Raw genomic sequence first — 21,962 nt, 5'->3', positions numbered from 1 at the left:
TGCTGCATTAAGTGCTGTCAATAGTAATGATGTACGTAAGAGGTGATGTCATTAACATACTAGGAAAATTCCCTCATGTAGGAGTGGCGCCACGAGATGTTCCACTACAGGAACTCTCAGTCAAAAGACTCCTATCAGTATGACACAAACTCATGCATGATGAGCATCCCGCCAACATGGCATAAAAGGGATCTCAATGCAAACAGACATGACGACAACCTGAGTATCCCATCAACATACAACAAAGGGATCTAAAAACACAACATGACAAATCATGATAGTAGGTACATCACGTAGATGATTCTGTATCACATCAAGCATGAATCATGAAAACGAGTAAGAAACAAGATGCCACATCAACATCAAACAACGATCTTTGTAGCACAATGCATCGCAAAAGAAGTACATGTACACACTGCATATACCTCACATCCAGGGGCCATCTGAAGAAGTGGATGTCAAATTGTTGAAGTTTCTCGTGCCATCGATATCACGGCATCAATTACATTCAATCGATATGATGATGCACAATAAATAGGAAATCGATGGCACGAGCAGCTTTAGCAGCTTGTTTCTTACTCATTTTCATGATTCCTGCTTGATGTGATGTGGAATCATCTGCATGATGTACTTACTATCATGATTTGTCATGTTGTGTTTTGAGATCCCTTTGTTGTATGTTGATGGGATACTCAAGTTTTCATCATGTATGTTTGCATTGAGATCCCTTGTATGCCATGTTGGTGGGATGCTCATCATGCATAAGTTTGTGTCATACTGATAGGAGTCTTTTGACTGAGATTTCCTATAGTGGAACATCTCGTGGCATGACTCCTACGTGAGGGCATTTTCCTAGTATGATAATGACATCACCTCTTATGTACATCATTACTATTGACAGCACTTAATGCAGCAGCCTACACCATCTTGACACCGAGGCCCAGAGACATAGTCCCTCCTGGACGAACTCTGTTATCAACGACATATGTTTTTATGTTGTTGATGATTGTTATGTTCCTCTTCTTTTCAGCATGCAGATGTATTCATTATTGCTCTTTTAAAAATGCAACTTAACACATCACGAAAGTAAAAAGTCTTGGAAGGGTCCTTTGTCACACCCGGACCTAGATCAAGTGGTATTGGAGTGGTCTTTGCGTGGATGTGAATTGCAATGTGAACAATGGAACGTGTAGCGACAAAGGATGTAAAAGCGATGTAGGAGACCATGCTCAACATTTCCAAAAGGGTGGAAATTATGTATGAAATTCTATAGAAAGAGACAGAGGAAAAGAAGCGATTGCAGCTTCAGTTGCAAGCCATAGAAGAGGCCTTGGAAGAACTGAAGCATAACAAACTTAATCTTCAAACTGAGAAAGCTGAATTGAAGATGTGTCTACATGAAGAGAAAGAGGAAAAAGAAAGTTTTCTATGACAGCTACAAGCAAAGGACGAGACCTTGAAAGAGCTGCAGCATGACCCATGTGAGGTAAAAAGTAGTTCTCCGAATTCATGTATGTTTCCTAATGATGATTTCACTTTTTTTTTAAATCATACCACATGAATTGGCTCCAAACTGTTGAAGAAAATGGGGTATGAAGGAAAAGGCTTGGGCATTAATGGCCAAGTCATTTTCAACCCCATCAGAGTAGAAGAATTAACCCGTCAAGTAGGACTTGGGTATGTCAGAAAAGAAGTTGGGGAATGCGCCGAGATAGCTAGCGAACCACCAACAACAGATGATGAGAAGCCCTCATCAGTTCTTTCCAAATCGACAGAGGAGGTAAAAGATGTTGATTTCCTTTCGGTTTCGTCTTCACATAGTATGCTTTACGTTGGAGATTTGGAGATCCCAATTACAGCGAAAAAAATGAGGCTCCTTCCTAGGATGAAGCACGGGAAGGAAGAAGAACTTGGTGTTACTTAATGAGGCATAACTCAACCATTGAAGGTTGTGCAGAGACCTCAATTTGCAAGATCGAGATACACTAAAGGAGAATGCTCGAAGGTGTCAGATTCATCCAAGGCATTATCGAAATCATCAAGGAAAAAGAATGATGGGATGAAATCATCCCCATCATTCCATTGCAGGGAAAGAGCTGAGGCAAGCTCTCATCGTCATAATGACATCAAAGATGGCAAGGAAAGGTATAACCACTTTCGATCTTTTAATGTTCATTTCGTTTATAATCATGTTGTTAGAGATGAACGTAAAACATGGCATAGAAAAACATGCACCTTTTGTGGATTGCATAACCATACATCTTCTAAGTATTGGAAAAGAATGGCAACACACAAATGGATGAGCCGTGAAAAACCCTCTAGACAGCAGGTAAAGAAACATGTTAAGAAGATTTGGAGGAAGAAGACCTATTACAGTCATTGTGACAGAAGTGGCCATCAAAGAGCCACTTGTTGGAGGTTTCATCCATAGTAGCACCTTAAGGACAAAGTGTCGGTGCATGAACTAGGTGAAAAAATTGTTCGACAAGCAAAACCGCCACAAGGAGGTGACCCATTCACATTGATAAGTGAAAAATGGTTTCTAGATATGTTAGCTTGTCATGTTCGTGATTTTGTAAATCATTTGTTGCATTTTAAAATGTAAAAGTGATGATGTGTTTTCCATCACTTGTTCAGCAACAATGATGTCTAGTCTTATTTTGTGTTACATGACAAACTGTGAAAGTGATGTTGTGTTTCCATCACTTGTCAAAACAATAGTGTTTGGCCTTATGTTTGTAAATCATGTGTTGCAGTGATGATGTGTTTTCCATCACTTGTTGAAGCAACAATGATATATTGGCCTTGTTTTTGTAAGTGGAGTATTGTGTCCATCTTGTTGTAAACTTGACCACTGAGTATGTGTTATAAACTCGTGGCAAGTGTGGGATATTTGGGTCATTAGTTGGTCATGAAAGTCAAGCATGTAATTGGTGAAACAATTTACTACAAGTTTCAGAGGTTACAGGTGTCGGCTCATCGCTTAAGGCTCCGAAAAACAAAGGTGAAGGAGATGGAAGCGAGACCTTTTTAGGACGCTTGTGATGCAGAAAAGGTACAGAGAAGTTTTCAATTATCTTTCATGCTTTTGGAGGACCAAAAGCTCCTCAGTGGGGAGGATTGATCCAGGTGGCTCCAGAGACCCACACAGGACAAAGAGGACTGATGGAAGCTCAAAAATCAAAGTTCTTGGAAGTTTCTCGAACCAAGTTCAGGATGTAGATCTCGTCGTCTTGATCACAACGGTGTGAACGGTTTGTCAAACTGAGTCCATATGGAGAAGTTAGAGCTAGTCAAAGTTTAGGGTTGACTTGCTGACTAGGCAAGGTTAAGGAGGACACATTTTGGACAAAACCTGGCCACCAGATTCCAGCCAGCTCTGGCTGGATTCCGGGTGAATTTGTCGCCTCCTTAAAAGCACTCCTTCAACCTATTTTCAGATATATATATATATATATATATATATATATATATATATTGTTGGAGGGCGGGCCATGACCTCCGCCCTCCCCAACCGCATAACCATTATGTTATTAATGGCAGGGTTGGGGACATGACCCCACCGACCCCCCTGCTCCAATCGAAACCAATAATATATATATATATATATATATATGGGTTCTTTTAAACAAAAAAAAAATATGTATTAAAAAAGGAGGAGGCGAGGTTTGACTGGACCTCCTCCCTATTAAACGGATCCATAACCAATCAACCTACAACCATTTTGTTGTTTATTCTACCCACTAGTTTATATAAAACACTCATTTAATCAGTGCAGGGGCAGATGGAGGAACCAGGAGCAGGTGTGAATTTCGAGGTGGAGGAATATAGTACACGATGTTCAAGCTAGAATTTTGCAAGAGGAGCGAAATTTCACTTTGTCAGAAGTTGACAAATTTTATATGGTTTCAACACTTCTCGATGCCATGAACACAATGGCATTGTTTATTTCACCATCAGAGTTTTACATTTTTCAGCCATTTTTCAGTATGCAGGTGGAACCATGATTGCTGCAGAAACAGGGAGCAGAACCATGATCCTTGAAATTTTCCCAAGGAGATAATTTTTCTCCATGTCAGAATATAGTCAAGTTTATAGTCGTTTTTCATGGTTTCCCATAGGGATTTCAATGGCGAGGTCAGATTTGCCTTTGGGGTTGCAGATTTCTAGTCAACCTATGAAGCAAAATCTTTGAGGAATCTAGGGGGAATCTAAAAGATTCCTTGAGCCACAAATTCTCAATTTCTCAAAATTCAAAAATTGGACAATCGATTTTTCAATATTCGATGCCACAAATTTGATGGTGCATTCAGATTTCTCATTTTCTCATTCTATTCTTCAGCCACTTTCCTAAGTGGAATGCAAGTGTCAGCATCTATGTGTGAGTAGCCATTTCCATGTGATTGATGTCGTGAGATCGATGGCATGAGCAACTTCAATAGTTTGACATCTGCTTCTTCAGATGGCCCTTGGATGCGAGGTATATGTAGTGTGCACATGTACTTCTTTTTCCATGCATTGTGCTACACAAATCCCTGTTTGATGTCTAATGTCACATCTTGTTTCTTACTCGCTTTCATGATTCCTGCTTGATGTGATATGGAATCATCTGCGTGATGTACTTACTTTAATGATTTTTCATGTTGTGTTTTTAGATCCTTATTGTATGTTGATGGAATACTCAAGTTGTCGTCATGTATGTTTGCATTGAGATCCCTTTTATGCCACGTTGGCAGGATGCTCATCATGCATGAGTTTGTGTCATACTGATAGGAGTCTTTTGACTGAGAATTCCTGTAGTGGAACATCTCATGGCGCCACTCCTGCGTGAGGGCATTTTCCTAGTATGATAACAACATCACCTCTTATGTATATCATTACTATTGACAGCACTTAATGCAGCGGCCTACACCATCTTGACACGGGGGCCTGGAGACGTAGTCCCTCCTGGACGAACTACGTTATCAATGGCTTATGTTTTTATGTTGTTGATGATTGTTATGTTCCTTTTCTTTTCAACATGCAAATATATTCATTCATGTTATTTTAAAAATGCAATTTAACACATCATGAAAGTAAAAGGTCTTGGAAGGGTCCTTTGTCACACCCAGACCTAGATCACTCTCTCCCACTTTAACTCCATCTCTCCCTCCCTCCATCTCTCTTTATCTCTCTCAAGTCATCTCTCTCTTCCTTCCTCTCTCCCCCTTTCTCTCTTGCCTCCCTCTGTCTCTCCCCCCCATCACACTCTTTCTCTACCCTCCAACTCTGTCATTATCACCCTCCCTATCTCCTTCTCTCTCTCTCCTCCTCTCTCTCTCCCTCCCTCCTCCCTCCATCTCTCTCTCTCTCTCTCTCTCTCTCTCTCTCTCACTCTCTCTCCTTATCTATCCCTTCCCTCCTTCTCTCCTCTTTCTCTTACTCTCTCTCCATATATCCTTTTCCTCTCCCTCTCTATCCCCCTACAAATCCATCTCTCTCCCCCTCCCTCTCTCCTTCTCTCCCTCAAGTCCTATTTATCTTCCTTCCTCTTTCTCCCTTTCTCTCCCACCTCCTTCTGTCTCTCCCCCCATCTCTCTCTCTCTCTCTCTCTCTCTCTCTCTCTCTCTCTCTCTCTCTCTCTCTCTCTCTCTCTCTCTCTCTCTCTCTCTCTCTCTCTCTCTCTCTCTCTTCCAACTCTATCATTATCTCCATCCCTCTCTCCCTTCCAACTCTATCATTATCTCTATCCCTCTCTCCTTCTCTCACTCTCATTCTCTCCCCCTTACATCTCTATGTTTCCCTCTCATCTCTTCCATTCTCTCCCTCTCCCTCACCTCTCTCTCCCTCTCTTCCTTCCTTCTCTCCTCTCTCCCTCACTCTCTCTACATCTCTCCCTTGTCACTCCCTCTCTCTCTCTCCACCTCCATATCTTTATGTCTTTTTTCTTCCCTCCCTCTCTCTCCCCCCTCCAACTCCATCTCTCTCTTCCTTCATCTCTCCTTCTCTCAACCATCCTATCTCTATTTCTTCCTCTCTCTCCCTCCCTCTATCCTTCCCTCTCTCCCACCTCCTTCTCTTTCTCCCCCTCCTCTCTCTCTCTCTCTCTCTCTCTCTCTCTCTCTCTCTCTCTCTCTCTCTCTCTCTCTCTCTCTCTCTCTCTCTCTCTCTCTCTCTCTCTCTCTCTCTCTCTCTCTCTCTCTCTCTCTCTCTCTCTCTCTCTCTCTCTCTCTCTCTCTCTCTTCTCTCCCCCAGGTGCATATGATGGATAATTATCACTCTATGTAATCAATACTATTTCTAAAGTCTAACATAATAATACTTATAATGAAGGTGATAATATTGATAAGAACTCAGGAGTATGGTGATGGAAACTAGGGTTCAAGGTTCCAAACAATACAAGGTTTCTCATTCCTGTAACCATCGATGTGAACTACGTTGGGTATGGCCTAGGTGATGTCGAATCGAGGTGTTGCATTATGCCCACTAGTTTCCTTAGATGTGAGGCGTACATTTCACATCAGAATTTTCTTTTAGATATTTTTGGTCCAAAATGTGGCGATGGTCTTTCTCCTATGAAAGAAGCACGGATATAGGGGCATGGAAAATATAGAGGAGGGGTCAACTTAGGAGATGCCCCTTTTGATGTGAACATCTCATTGAGCTACAAAAATACCTCCAAGAGCCAAGCAACTTGGATTGATTGTGTAGATGGAGGCCCCCTTTTCCTGGATTGGGAAGGTGGATTTTGTACACTTTTCTTATCAACTGAGGATAGTTCGGTTGTCATAGTATGGTGGGGTTTTGGGTCTTCTTCTAAGATTAGGTAGTTCTATGGAGTGTCGAACCCTTGCTTCAACCTTGGAAATAATAGTTTGGGTTCATGCGATTGATCTCTAGGGTTTTTGTATTTTCTCTATGAAGGCAAGATTCATAGACTCTCAATATGCTTAGACGTTAATTGGAAGGTTCAGACACTGCTATGCTGGATTTTTTGGCTATGGTCACACATCAAAAACTTTTCAAACTTTGTGCACCCTCTACCTTCTATTATGAGCTATAAAATATACTCTATCTCCTTGGGAAAGAAGACACGAGTGATTTCATATTTCGTGAACAAAATATTTTTTTACCCACATAAATACCTACTCCAACTTATGAATCCTACATAGTTTAAATATCAAGATTCGGTGGAGAGGGAAAACCCACAAAGATCACCATTCTTACCTTTGGGATATTCTTAGCCTATATCTATAGATGTAAAGGAGAAGAATTTTTTTTAAGGTATTTATAAATAACTTGATTGGGAAGTCCTGCTCCATTTGTGTTATAGACAATTTTGTGCCTTACAGCAACAAGCATGAATTGTCAATAATCCAAGGGATCCAAAGTTCCCTAAACATGATGTTCCTACCCCTAGAGGAACAAGGTCAGCAAACCAACAGCTCTCAGATCAGTTCTCCACCTGAAAACACTCAAAAAAAAGCAATCCTGAAATCAAAGCAGGTGCTCCACTAAGTTTCTGCGCTACAACTCAGTTGCTCCATGGTGTACCTGCGTTGCAAAGCAAGTGGGACAAAGGCCACCTGCGCTGAGCGAGAAGGGACAAGTGGCACAGTGAGTCATTGCTTTGGAATCTTCCAAAAATGACACTTGGATCAGGTATTTCGCCTTGTGATGAGTCAGAGGCTCTGTTTCTCCAAGTGGAAGCAAAGTTCTCCAAGTGGACTCAAGAACTGAAGATCAACTAAAGATTAACTGAAGAGAGAGAGGACACAAGGCAGCTACACATCAGTTGCAAGCTGACTCATCCTTTCTCAATTCATCTATATATTGAGCTCTCTCCTATGAGCTCAGGAGGCTGGAATTTTGTGCAAAGTAATGATATGCTGTTGGTTTCACTACTGAGTTATTGGGTGATTGTTTGAGAGAGGTGAAGAAGAGCAATTCTTTCTGCTGGGAGGTGTTGCTGGGTTGGAGCCTTCAATGGTTGTAATACTCTCAGAACCTTTATTTCTTCATTAATAAAAGCTATTGAGGTTCTTCTATGTGCTCTTGTTTCAATTATATATTGTGATGATTGCATGTTTGGTTTACACTAATCCATGAACCAGTTATGATTGCATGCCTCTTGTAGTTTCCTTCTTTGTTATTTTGCAGGATCTCATCGTAGCTGGGCGAGCAGAAGAACAAAGAGCTAGGAGCAAGCAGCCAAAGAGAAGAGTTTGGATTCGACATTAAGCGCAAGGAAATGGTTAGTGCTTTCTCCATTCTCTTTTGCTTTCATAAAGAAGTAAACCTTAAGTAGTTTGTTTTACAGTTGTTGCTAAGGAACTGTCACCCTTAGAGTGGGATAGGGTCATCCGAGTCGGATACTTTTCCCTACAACAAACTGGCGACTCCACTGGGGATCGTATCCGTTTGATTGTGTTTGTAGTATTTTGCTATTCATTTCCTGAACAAAAGAGTACCAAATCGAAAAGCTTTTGACTATATCAAAAGCGAAGTAGAGGGCAGCTACTCTTGCTCATTTTCTGAGCAAATTCATGATTTGAAGAGCTGATCTACAAGGATCCTTGTAAGCTCTTAGTGATAGCTTTGCACCTTCCTAATCATCCCTTTGAGTGTGCTTGACTGATTGCTTCTTATTTGAGCAAAAACCGTGCATTTTTGAGAAAATTATGACCCGGAAACTGTGAAAACGCAATTCTCGTTTTCCAAAGCAGGTAGTACACAGGCTACCTGCTTTGCAACGCAGGTCCCGAAGGGGCTACCTGCGCTGAGAGCCAGACTGGCTGTGCAGCACCTGCGTTGGCCCAATTTTGCCTAGTGCTGTTGGGGTTTCCTCCTTTTCTCTTGCCTGTTTTCACCATTGATTTGGCTGCCAGTTACCAGTCTTGCACCTGTTCTGAAACCAATATTACTTGCCATCATTCTGCCTCTGTTATATAACGAAATTGTACTTGTTCTTTGTATTTCTTACTCATTTACAATTTCCCATAACGAAAAGTAAACTAGTCTTGCTTTTGGCCTCTTAGATCTGAACCTGTGTTAGGCATTTTGCTGGTCTAAAGAGTTAGCTTGTTTGCTGTCCATAGCTGATTAGTCATTTTACTTTCGTCAGTATGGTTTGATTTCATGTATTTCCAGTGATTAAGCAAGTGAATCTTAAGGTGTCTTTTGATTTTGGACAAACTTGTTTGTTTTCGCTCTAAATCGAAATCAAAGTTATATAACCACTTTCTTTTTGTAATCCATCGACATTAAGAAAGGGAAAAGAAAATACATGCATTGTGCATTTTGCATTTGAAAAAGTTTGCATGATGATTTAGGAGAAAGTGCATTAGTTTGTGCTGTATGAACTGTGTGAAAAGAATTTGCCTTTCTTCTCCCTCAGTAGTTAAGATTTTCATCAGTCAAAAAGATTTGAAAAAGCTTGCTTCTCATCTTAGGCTGCATTTAGGAATTTGTCATATACATCTCGTGGTGAACCTTGAAAGGCAAACTTTAAAAAAGATCAACTTAAAATATACTGAATGAACCTAACAACGCATTTGAAACATAACGCAAACATCTAGAGGTCTAGGTAGAGACGTGTTCCGGCGTCGTTAAACATAGTGACTGTCGATCTCTACGAAGGTGGGTGATTCCTCCTGAGAGTCGGTGGCACTAATACGGACTTGTGCTCCCACGTACCGTCGCGTATATATTGGGAGACCCCTATAGGCAATTATCCTTTATCCATAGGAAGCCGTGTCGACCGCCCTACTGATCGCGATGCAGTGAACACAGCATTCACGAAGATCGACCACCCGTACCGTAAAACGTATTCTGTGGTTTCGCGAAAGGTTTGGCACACCCTCTGCCTAGATCTCCAGAGCAGTTTCTTTTGGCCTTTTTCAAACTCTATAACTGAAAAAGTCCAACCGAGCATTTGTCACTTCGGGCTCGTTAATACATCGAAGGAGACTAGAGTCATCTTTAGCTTTTTCTCGACTCTTAAAACATGAAAAAGCAAAGTTATGTTTAAAAGCGTCTAATAAAATTCATTCAAATCGGAATCACAAATTTTCCCCTTTATATTTTAGTTGATCGAGTAATCCGCAATCGTGGAAGAAAGTCAATTGAATATCCGTCGTTCTCGGAGGCTTGCGAGTCAACCGTCTTTGTCTCCGGAATCGAAAACAATCCAGACAAAGCGAGCTCGTCGAACCAGTTCAAAATCTCCTTTAAAAGTTAGAACAAGTGTTCCAACAACATCTGAGATTCTGGTCACTCCAAACATTTCCGGAAACCCTACCTCTATAGAAGAAGTTTGATCGCCACAGAGGGACAGTAATACTGATCCTAGTCTGGGGGCAAATACTTGTATGACTGAACCAGTTCCATCTGTAACCGGTCCAGAGAGTTTTGTTCCTCAAACATCCGTCGCGGTCGATACAACCCCTTCTTCGGCACCGGAAATCTTTTACGGACCTGACGGTCTTCCTCTTCCACCTGGTCTGATTGCGATAGAGGAAATTATAGAAGAACCGCAAGTATCCACTCCAATTCAATTTGGAGTAGGGGTCACTCTATTTCCTGCTACAACAGAAGTTTGTCCATCACCAGTGGAAGTTCCTGTAGAATCACTAGGCGATCAATTGGATAGACTAAAAATGACTGAACAACCGTCGACATCTAGGACTGTGTCGAATGACACGGCGACGGCAGAATTACCTGCTGCAAATCCAACAATGTTCGCCGGCATACCATCTGTCCCAACTAGCTCTCATTCGCTAGAAGGAGTCCACCAAGAGACTATCTCGACAGTATGGTCTGTTCCTGTTTGTTCCGGAGTAATGTCTGGTAACTCTCATGGTGAGACTCATCAAATTGACCCTTTTGGGAATCTAATTAGGCCATCCAGTCCTCCAGGACAATCAATTGCCTTGAGTTCTGGGTTGCTACCGTATGGGGGGCAGTATGCCCTTTCATTACCCCCTCCGGGAGGGTACCCATACGGGAGTTCTCAACCTTATTCAAGTTATGGCGGAATTGCAACGAGTAGTTGGGTACCTATGCTATCCCAGCCACCAAGAGTTGTATATTCTATGCAACAGTGTGTACCTGTGACAAACATCCCAACTACACCGGCTATTGTGACCGTGTCGCAAGTTCAAACAATGCCTGTTGTATGTCAACCTCAGATTTCTCAGGTTCTCATACAACAGCCCCTTGACCCTGCGACCCAACCACAATCACCTACTGGTGGGGCAACACAAGTACAGTTGGGTACAACTACCCCACATCTTGGTCCAATGGTTAGTGTAGCGCAACAACCCATGGTGTCGCAACCGTGGATAATGCAATACCAACAGCTGCAATTCCAACAAGTGTACCAAGGTTCTGAACAACAAATATTTGCAAATACTGGAAAACCATATATTCAAAATGGTCAAAATCAACCACTTTATAGTGGTCAAGTCCATCAACCGTATACATCATACCAACATCAACTCCATTATGCTGGTATGCAAAGACCGACTGTTCAGGCGATTCCATCGTATCCTGGTTACGCTTCACCTAACTTGAACTAGCAGTTACCATTCGTGGCGACTTTAGAGTTGCCTGATTTACATCGGTTAACCAACGATCCAATTGCTTACGCCCCTTGGTGGCCAGTGATTCCGCACAAACTCCCATCCGACATTCCTAAATTCAATGGAAATCCAGGTGAAGACCCGTCGAATCATGTGATGACATTTCATCTATGGTGTTCGTCGAACACTTTGAATGACGATTCGATAAGGCTTCGCCTCTTTCAGAGGACATTGACAGGTCCAGCGGCAAAATGGTATATAGAATTGCCAAGAGCTTCGTTCGACAATTTTAGCTCCCTTGCCACGACATTTTTAACCCACTTTCAATTACCAATAAGGTATGAAACGGGAACAGAAATATTGACTAACTTCAAACAGACAACCGCAACTCATATATCAGATCATATACATGAGTGGCGACGTCGACGAAGAATGGTTAAAACATACGTTCCTGATCAGCTTTTAGCTGAGTGGTTTATAAAGTCGTTACTTCCAGCCATAACGGAAGATGTGGCAAAGGGGGGAGTCGTAACAGAAGAGCAGGTTATTGCTCGTGCACAATATTTGGACTTAGTATATACTCAGTCCGACACGCTCTATGACAAAATACCAGACGCCCCTAGACCAGAGTTTTCAATCCCTCCTCCTCCTAAATCAAATAGTGACTCTCATGCCGGCGATGGCGTGATTGGCACGGCAAACACGAATCCGAAAAGGACCAATCAAAAGAAGGCCCGTAAGGATTCGAATCAAAATGCGCATGAGGAAATTCTTGCTTCGGAAGTAAATGCCGTATCGACAGATAAAGGCAAAGAAACCAATCAACCAGGAAGCAAGAAGAAGCAAAACAAAGGGAAGAAGAATAAACAAGGTGAGTCATCCCCTAAGAAAAATTCTTCGAACTCTCCTGGGAATAGGAAACCGAATCCATGTCAAATATGCGATGACAAAGATCATAACACTAAGAATTGCCCATTCAAAGCTGAGCTAAAGAGGTTCTTTAAGAGTCTGCATACCTCAGCTGTGTCACGTGATCCATTTCCTAACCCAGGTCAAAATCTGGTTGATAGTGGAAACGCTTCCCCGTCTCAAGTACTTATGTTGTCGATTTCGAAACAGCAAAATGATGCTTTGATTTCGACAAGGAACAAAGATTACGGGAATCCACAGGTGTCGAACGATAAAGGTAAAGATCAACCTAGCAGTTCGACAACAACTTCGGCAGAAGTTGTACCCCCCATCACACATGAATTAACAATAAAACCGCCAAAGGGAGTAGTACACAAGTCGACATTTAATCCTCGTGCCAGAGCGGCACAGCATTATAATATAGTGGAAGATTTGGTGCAATCGCCGTCTGCTATGTCAACTCTTGAAGTACTACAAAATTGCCCATCCCAAAGGCAGGCATCGTTATCAGCAATTGGTGGGGTGGATCCTAAAGATTCCAATCTTGTATCCTTTGATCACAAAGGATATGATCCTCAGTTACCAGCTCAACTAGCTTTCCTCGTCCAAGTGAAAGCCCTCAACAAAACTGTTCATCGAACAATTATTGATGAAGGTGCATCGACATGTATTATGTCGATGAGTTGCTGGAAAACTTTAGGATCTCCAACCTTGTCGCGATCATCGACAACATTAAAAGCATTCGACGGAAGGACATATACCCCTTACGGTATCCTTAGTAACTTGAAAGTTGAACTAGGGGGCAAAACAGTAGAAATAGATGTTGAAGTCATCGATGGCAATCTTGACTATAACATCCTACTGGGAAGACCATGGATTTATGCCATGGAAGCTGTTGTGTCGACCTATTTTAGGAAAATTGCATTCCCCTTTCAAGGAGGGATTACGATCATTGACCAACAAAATTTCCTCCCTAATGGTTCACAAGTTACAGGAAGCGTTCCTCTGATCCATGGAAGCGACCATTCGTTTCAAAATATCGGAGTAGGCCTACTAAAAGATCCTACATTAATGGGAACTTTCACCCTTCCGCCAACGTTCATTGTGGGAGAAGTGGCGACAGTAGGAACCTACAATATGATATCTTCCGCACAAAAGATGTCAGAAAACGATATCAGCATGGATCAGGCAAAGGTTTTGTCCCCAAGCCCAATGGAAGTATTGTAGCAATCAATTTTCTTGGCCTGGGGAGCAACCCCAAATCAACGCTCATTAAGCGTTTGGATAGATAGGTCTAGAGAATATGGCACCCCTTTAAGTCCTTGGTCGCGAGTGCATGGAACCGACAAAGGAATAGTCCAATCAATGGTAATTGACGGGGCACCATGGAATGATTCCCACCATCGTTCCCTTCTCCCGGGTTGTGGGGAAGATACTCCAAATAACCTTTATCATCCTTCAGTTTTCGATTTTCTATCGAGTACTGTAAATACAGTGGGCAATGAGGATAGTTCTTTTACTATGTCAACCTCATTAAAAAATGAAACGATCCCCTTTCCAGATCTCAATGGTAAACCTTCACTCCAACCAACAAAGTTGAATGCAATGAAGCTTGGGGGGCATGCACCTCGATTTGCGTTATTATGCTGGGGGCATGCAAACATATCATTGAGCAGTTTTAGCAATGTTCATGCTCGTTAAAAAATAAACGCAAAAATCGAGCAGTTTTTGTACAGAGTTCATGCTCGTTAAAAAATAAACATAAATTGTGAGCAATCTTTCCCTATAGTTCAAGCTCATCCAGAAATAATGAACCGGTAAATAACCATTGAGAAAAGTAACCTTTGAAAGCCATATTAAAAGCCCTTGGTCGTGTTTATATGCCATCACCTCCATCCGTTCATTTGGCCAATCGTTCACCTCCATATGTTTGTTTACCCATTTTGAGGAACAGCTGCGAAGAGTGATTTCACTTAGCCATCCTTGTGACACTGCCGTGATTGGAGAATTCCAACCTGTACCTGGAATCTGCTGCTATCCCTGTTCATCACTCGTTCCTCAAAAGACGAGTCTTCTTTGAGCTCTTTTCACTGACTCGTAAAATATGAAAAGTTTGCTGAGTTTTGGCCTTCCAGCTCGTTAAAGGACAAGAAGAGCTATCCCTCCTCTAGATTTTAATCTTTTTGGACCTGAGGGATTATTACACAAAAAGATCGAGTGCTTGTTTTGTTCGGCTCGTTAAAGAAATCGAAAACTCATCCCTTCTGTATTGTTTTATACTTTTTCGGACTTAAGGGATTAGAAGACGAAAAAGGAATTTTGGAGTTAACTTTTCGTACCTTTTCAGACTCTCTAAAAATGAAAAGGACCGAGTTTTCTTTGTCGTTAGACTCGTTAAAATGATTAAATAGCGACAAACTTGTCTTTAGATGAGAACGAGTTTCCCTATCGCTAGGCTCGTTAAAACATAGCGATGGGCTTGCCCGAAGGGCAGGTTATAGAACAAGCATATGTTATCCTCCTCAAGCTTGACAAAAATAAAGAGGTACTGGTCAGCAATGACTGGGGAAAAATTGGGAGAACCTCACAGCATTAATGGTAGCAAGTCGCTCTTGAACATGACACTTTGTCCTCCGTATCACATCGGGTTGGGTTGTTTCATTCACCGGTCTCATAACCATGGTCTTCGCCACACCATCCACAATTGGGGTAATGCTACCAATCCATCACATCAGTGTCGTTATATGTTCAAGAGATGTGGTTCTATAAAGAGTCAACCGTGTTCCACCCACTGCCATACATTATCCTTCATCCACTTCATGACCGCCACCCTGAATCATACATCACAGTTTGTTTTCACCTCATCACAATCACTAGCTCCATTCCGTGTCACTGATGTGGGATTCATTAAGGCCCTCCTTTGACGGATCGCTCCTTGACGACATCAGCTCATTATCCAAGGAGTTGATCTAGGAACACCCCCCTCAGTACTTTGAAGCTTGCATGCCTCAATGGCAAGTTTCTCACTTCCGGCGACAGGTATACATCAATGACCTTCGACCAGAAGATTTGCATGGTGGTCGACGCCAAGTCCTTTATTCCCACCATGTGGATTGTACTGCCGTACCTTGAGGGTCATCATCCTTATCGGTGATTCCTCTCGCGCTTGTTAACGGTTTACATCATTGACCGGTAATCAAGCGATTTCTTTCCATGTTCGACTTCAAGAAATTCTCACATGGATCGACTTGTACATCGAGTGAAGATCGGAAGAGATTGAAGACCCCGGATCTAGTTTCATCCATCCGGGCTGCGATATATATTCAGGACATAAAGACATTTGATATGTACATCATTACAGCAGATGATCATCCTTCTCAAAGGATGATAATTTCAGCAGAGAATTATCAGTCTACAATCAGACGATCGTCTGTTCTATGTACCAAAATGTATTTATAAAGCTGAGCATGGGAATGCCCGCCTCAGCTAGATCATGAAAAATGTATGAAAAATAATGTATTGTATTGTATCTTATTACAGGACACTTCTCAGCAGATTGAATGAACTTCGGATCCTCTCAATAAAGCATTTCACCCGATAAACGACCTCATACTTTAGGGGGCATCTGTTATAGAAAATTTTGTGCCTTACAGCAACAAGCATGAATTGTCAATAATCCAAGGGATCCAAAGTTCCCTAAACATGATGTTCCTACCCCTAGAGGAACAAGGTCAGCAAACCAACAGCTCTCAGATCAGTTCTCCACCTGAAAACACTCAAAAACAAGCAATCCTGAAATCAAAGCAGGCGCTCCACTAAGTTTCTGCGCTGAAACTCAGTTGCTCCATGGTGTACCTGCGTTGCAAAGCAAGTGGGACAAAGGCCACCTGCGCTGAGCGAGAAGGGACAAGTGGCACAGTGAGTCATTGCTTTGGAATCTTCCAAAAATGACACTTGGATCAGGTATTTCGCCTTGTGATGAGTCAGAGGCTCTGTTTCTCCAAGTGGAAGCAAAGTTCTCCAAGTGGACTCAAGAACTGAAGATCAACTAAAGATTAACTGAAGAGAGAGAGGACACAAGGCAGCTACACATCAGTTGCAAGCTGACTCATCCTTTCTCAATTCATCTATATATTGAGCTCTCTCCTATGAGCTCAGGAGGCTGGAATTTTGTGCAAAGTAATGATATGCTGTTGGTTTCACTACTGAGTTATTGGGTGATTGTTTGAGAGAGGTGAAGAAGAGCAATTCTTTCTGCTGGGAGGTGTTGCTGGGTTGGAGCCTTCAATGGTTGTAATACTCTCAGAACCTTTATTTCTTCATTAATAAAAGCTATTGAGGTTCTTCTATGTGCTCTTGTTTCAATTATATATTGTGATGATTGCATGTTTGGTTTACACTAATCCATGAACCAGTTATGATTGCATGCCTCTTGTAGTTTCCTTCTTTGTTATTTTGCAGGATCTCATCGTAGCTGGGCGAGCAGAAGAACAAAGAGCTAGGAGCAAGCGGCCAAAGAGAAGAGTTTGGATTCGACATTAAGCGCAAGGCAATGGTTAGTGCTTTCTCCATTCTCTTTTGCTTTCATAAAGAAGTAAACCTTAAGTAGTTTGTTTTACAGTTGTTGCTAAGGAACTGTCACCCTTAGAGTGGGATAGGGTCATCCGAGTCGGATACTTTTCCCTACAACAATTTGGACTAGCAATTTTACTTCCATCACTTTTATAAATAAATCCATTGAGAAAAAATAGGGTTTCCTTCATTCTTTCATAGCTTGAAATTTGAGAGAAATATCCTCAATTATTTTCCCCAGATCTAAGACTATAATATCAAAAGGAACTCAATAATATTTTTGAACACAATATTAAGAGGAGGATCCTCAGGCTCTAGGAATCCAAATGGGAATTCTACCTCCTTCAAAGATCTTTTGAAAGGAAAACCTCCCTCCCCAATAGAACAGATAAAAAAAAATAGTACCTTATATTGTTGATGAATTGGAGCATTCTCTAGCCATGGAAGTTGATCTTCAAGAGGTGAATACACTTTTCTCATTTCTGCAATCCAAGGTAGTTATCTACCAATTTAATGGCTTTTGGACCGAAGACGAAGCCTTATACCAATATATATTTTACTCTTGGACCCCAAATTGTTATTTATATATATCTATATCTATATAGATATGTGTGTGTGTGTGTGTGTGTGTGTGTGTGTGTGTGTCCAAATGTTTTTTTATTGTACAATTTGATACATAGAAGGACTATGATTTTTCATTCAATGAAGGGCCATGGTTTTGGGGTAAAGAAAGAATCTTTATCACTTCATGGTTCCCTGAACTCGATGCAACACATATGGTAGTTACAAACATTTGGTTTGGGTAAGGCTCCCAAATCTTCCTCTTCACTTTTGGCACCCATAGGTCCTAGAAGGAATTGGTAATACATTGGGAAAATTCAAAAAGAGGGACATGGAAAGAACAAAGAAAGGAATATTTACTTTCTCATGAATTTGTGAATAGATAGATATCAGGAAAATATTGATGGATCACATCATACTAAAACATAAAAACTGCCAATGGATGCAAATTCTAGACTATGATAATATTGTATTATGGTGTCGTTCTTGTTTTTAAATGGGACATCTACAGAATGCTTTCCCACAGGTAAAAAAAAACACAATAAAGAAAAAAGTGCCAAAGGAAAATGGATGGCAGTTTATAGATCCATACCTCTTTGAAGATGAAGAAGAAGACACAAAAAATAATACAGAAAAGGAAGAAGGACACAACCAATAAAATAATGAAAATGCTACTCACTTTCAAAGTGGGACAGGTTTGGTAGCTATCCAAGGGTTAGATCAATAGAAAAATATGTTACACAGTGAGGATGGATTGGTGGGCACAAAGCATGTCCATGTATCAAAAAGTTCAGATTCAGACAAAAAGCACCCTCCTGAGAAAACCAAGAAAAATATGGCTCTGGTACTAGTGGATCCAAAAGTAGGGAAATATCAATAGGTCCAGAAAAAGAATAAAAATAAGGGGAAGAATAACGACTTCTATTCTTAATCTTCTCCTTTGTCTTGTATTTCTATATTTATCTTTTTTGTTTTTTACTTCTCTTCAAGGTCATTTTGGTTGCTACTTACGAAATTATTATAAGCATATCTAATTAACTTCTGTTTTTCTATGATCGTAATATATGGATATAGGTAGATCTTGGTGAATGCACCTTTTTCGTGTGCATATATGTTATAGACATATTTGGGCACTACAACCCCAATCACATATGTCCATAAACCAAGGGCTTCTAAGTCCCTAAAAGTGTTGTTTCATACCCTAAAGGAGCAAGGTCAGCTGATTACATCATCTCCCAGAAGTTTTCCATGAGAAACCACTTAGAACTGGTCAAAGCAAGACCATACAGACTGCCCAATGCAAAGGGTGCGATGCATCTCACCTGCCACATGAAAAAAGTGTGATGCATACTAAAAATCCCTTCTGTAGGGTGCAATGAGCGAGAGCAACAAATGGCACAAGTAGTTTGCTAAGTGGAGAACCTGAGAATCTTCTAGAAGCTGCTTATTTGACACTTGCCTCCCTGAGTTCGCCCAAGGATGAGTAACAGATCATGAAATCTCCAAGTGGAACCAAGAACTATCAAAGAGATAACACTAATCAAAATCCCAGAAGCTGACTCACCCCCCTGCAAATATCTATAAACGGATCCATCATCCCAGAGATCCAAAGGTTGGAATTTGGTAATTTGCAAAGAGGTGTTGCTGGTTTCTCTTTGAAGACATTGTTGGGTGATCTTGCTTTGTGTGAGGTGAAGAGGGCTTTCAAGCTGGGAGGATGGCACTGGGTCAGACCAAGTGGTTGTAATCCTCTCTTCTACTACTTTTACTAATCAATCTATTTGAGTTTTCCTCCATATTCTTGTGTATCTCTGAATATTGTGTTGATATATGCATTTGTATGGTTAATATATATCTGATCCTATACTGTTTACAATGAAAGATCTCTATGCTTTGATGGTATTATGCTACTATGAATCTACAGGTGTTCTTTGAAGTGGGGCAAGTAAGGAAGCAGTGGCAAGATTCTGTCAAAGGGGAAAGGAAACAAGCAAGGAGCCAAGTGGAAGGCTGAGGTTGGTACTCTCTACTTCTTTCCCATATCTCTCTTGTAAAGGAAAAACAAATGACTTTAATCTGTTTGTTTCTAAGATAGCTACTCGTCTTAGTGGGACTAGCAGCTCTGAATAGGCACTAGATTTCCCGATAAAAAAATGGCGACTCCACTGGGGAACAATTAGTTTGATTGTTTGTCTCTATTTGTTTGATTCATAAACCATAGACGGAACCTGAAGTTAAGCCAGCTAGCCTTCGAACTGCATTTGCTAAGCAAGTGCAAAGTAGATCAACGCTGCTTCAGTCAATCTCCACGTTTGTTTATGAACTGAACAATTGACTTGAAAACATCCTAAGTGCCCTAGAGGTAGCTTGAGTAACCTCATTAGATCAACTGTACTTTGTAGTTACTGACTATCATTTGCTCAGCCTAAATCCCTGAACTAAACTACAAACTGTGACCAAAAACCAAGTTAAAGTCTCATCCCTAGACCATCGCACCTTGTCTTCTTGGCAATATGGATGCATCACACCTCCCATGTGCAGTAGGTGGGATGCATCCCTGTTTCCCTGTGTTACAAGTGCGATGATCAGACAAGACTAAATTTGCCTCCAGATTTTGGTTTTTTCTTCACTCTCTTCAACTTTATTCAGGAGTTTTGATGTCTATGATCAGTAGACCACTATTGAAACCCCCTTTCTTTGCATCATCCAACCTCCATTGTACAAAGAATTGTGAATGTTTTTATGTATTGTGTGCCATTTACAGTTCTCTTTTACAAAGAAGTAGCTTAATCGAGTGTCGTCTTTTGATTTGGAAGTGTCGCAAGTGTTGTTTTTAGTCAAAGAAAAGAATCCCATTGTTCTTGATAGTCGATTACACGGTTACTCTTGTATTTGATCTAAATTTATAAGTATTTCAAGTGTCAAAAGAAGTTTTCAATTCAAAATCGCAAAGTGTTGTCTTGCCTTCCTGTCGTTTTTGAAAAGAAAATCGTTAGTACTGTCGCTTTGAAAGAAGAGATAATTCAGATTTGTATTTAGCATTCTTTTTGTCATTCACACATTAAAAAAGTGGAAAACAAATACATGCACATGCATTTGCATTTAGACTGCTTGTTGATTTTGATTTAGGACAGTGCATTCAGTGTGTGCTCTCTGCTCTATGTTGAAAGGACTTCATTTCTCTTTCCTTAGTAGCTAGGATTTTCATTGCAAAAAGAAGATTAAACGACTGTTTATCATTTTAGATTGCATTTTAGGAATTTTATATCTACATCATGGGGTGAACCTGAAAGGCAAATTTCTTAAGAAAGATCAACTGTAAAATAAATTCAATGAACATAAAAATGCTTTGGAACTTAATGCACAACATCTAGAAGTCTAGGCTAGAGACATATTCCGACGTCGTAAAGCCTGGTAACTGTCACTTTCATCGTAGGTTGGGTGATTCCTCCTCTTTGAGACGATAAGTGCCAGTACGGACTTGTTCTCCCACGTACCGTCAAGTATATATTGGGAGACCACAATAGGCTATATCCTTTATCCTTAGGAAGCCGTGTCTACCGCCCTATCGATCGCAATGCACTAAACACATAGGATGATTGACTGCCGTACCATAAAAAGTATTCTACAGTTTTGTGATTGGTTTGGTAATCCCTCTGTCTAGATTTCCAGAGTAGTCTCTTTCGTTCCTTTTCAAACTCCTTAAAGGAAAAGGTCCATCTGAGCACTTGTCACTTCAGGCTCATTAAAAATTGAAGGCGACTAGAGTCATCTTTAGCTTTTTCTCGACTCTTAAAAATTGAAAAAGCAAGTTGTGTCAAAGCGTCTAAAATTTATTTTAAATGGAATAATGCCACTGTTCCCTCGTTGATCTTGGGTTGAGAAAATGGAGTCCACCAACCAAGGATTTCCCCTCGGGGGAAATCATAGTCCTTTCTCCTCTTGGGGAGATGTTGGTGCACCTCATATGGCCACATTGTCCCTCCCCAGATTGACAATTGGCCTACTAGTATGGCTTTTATAGACCTATGTCATTCAAAATACCGTGATTCCTGAGCAATCAAATTAGCAACTAGATGATACCAGAGTTCCCCCTCAACCTTATACTTCATTTGTCTCTCCCTCTCCTTCTCCATCTTCGCTTGGTGAAGATAGTAAAACTAAAAGCCAAGTAACTGAGAAGAAGAAGAAGGGCAAGGAGAAGGAGAAGAAGGAGCCAACGACAAAAATGGGCAACCGTGCATCATCTAGCGAAAATCCACACACTACACCATCCAAACATAAATCTCCATGTGTCATCTGCAAAGGAGACCACTATCACTGAGATTGTCCTTGCATCCCACGGATCCTAAGGGACTG

Source organism: Pinus tabuliformis, chromosome 5_2 (assembly GCF_031772625.1).
Source record: "Pinus tabuliformis cultivar Carrire ecotype Pingquan chromosome 5_2, CPIR1, whole genome shotgun sequence".
NCBI classification, from domain to species: Eukaryota; Viridiplantae; Streptophyta; class Pinopsida; order Pinales; family Pinaceae; genus Pinus; species Pinus tabuliformis.
Note: the sequence above shows the minus strand (reverse complement) of the source record.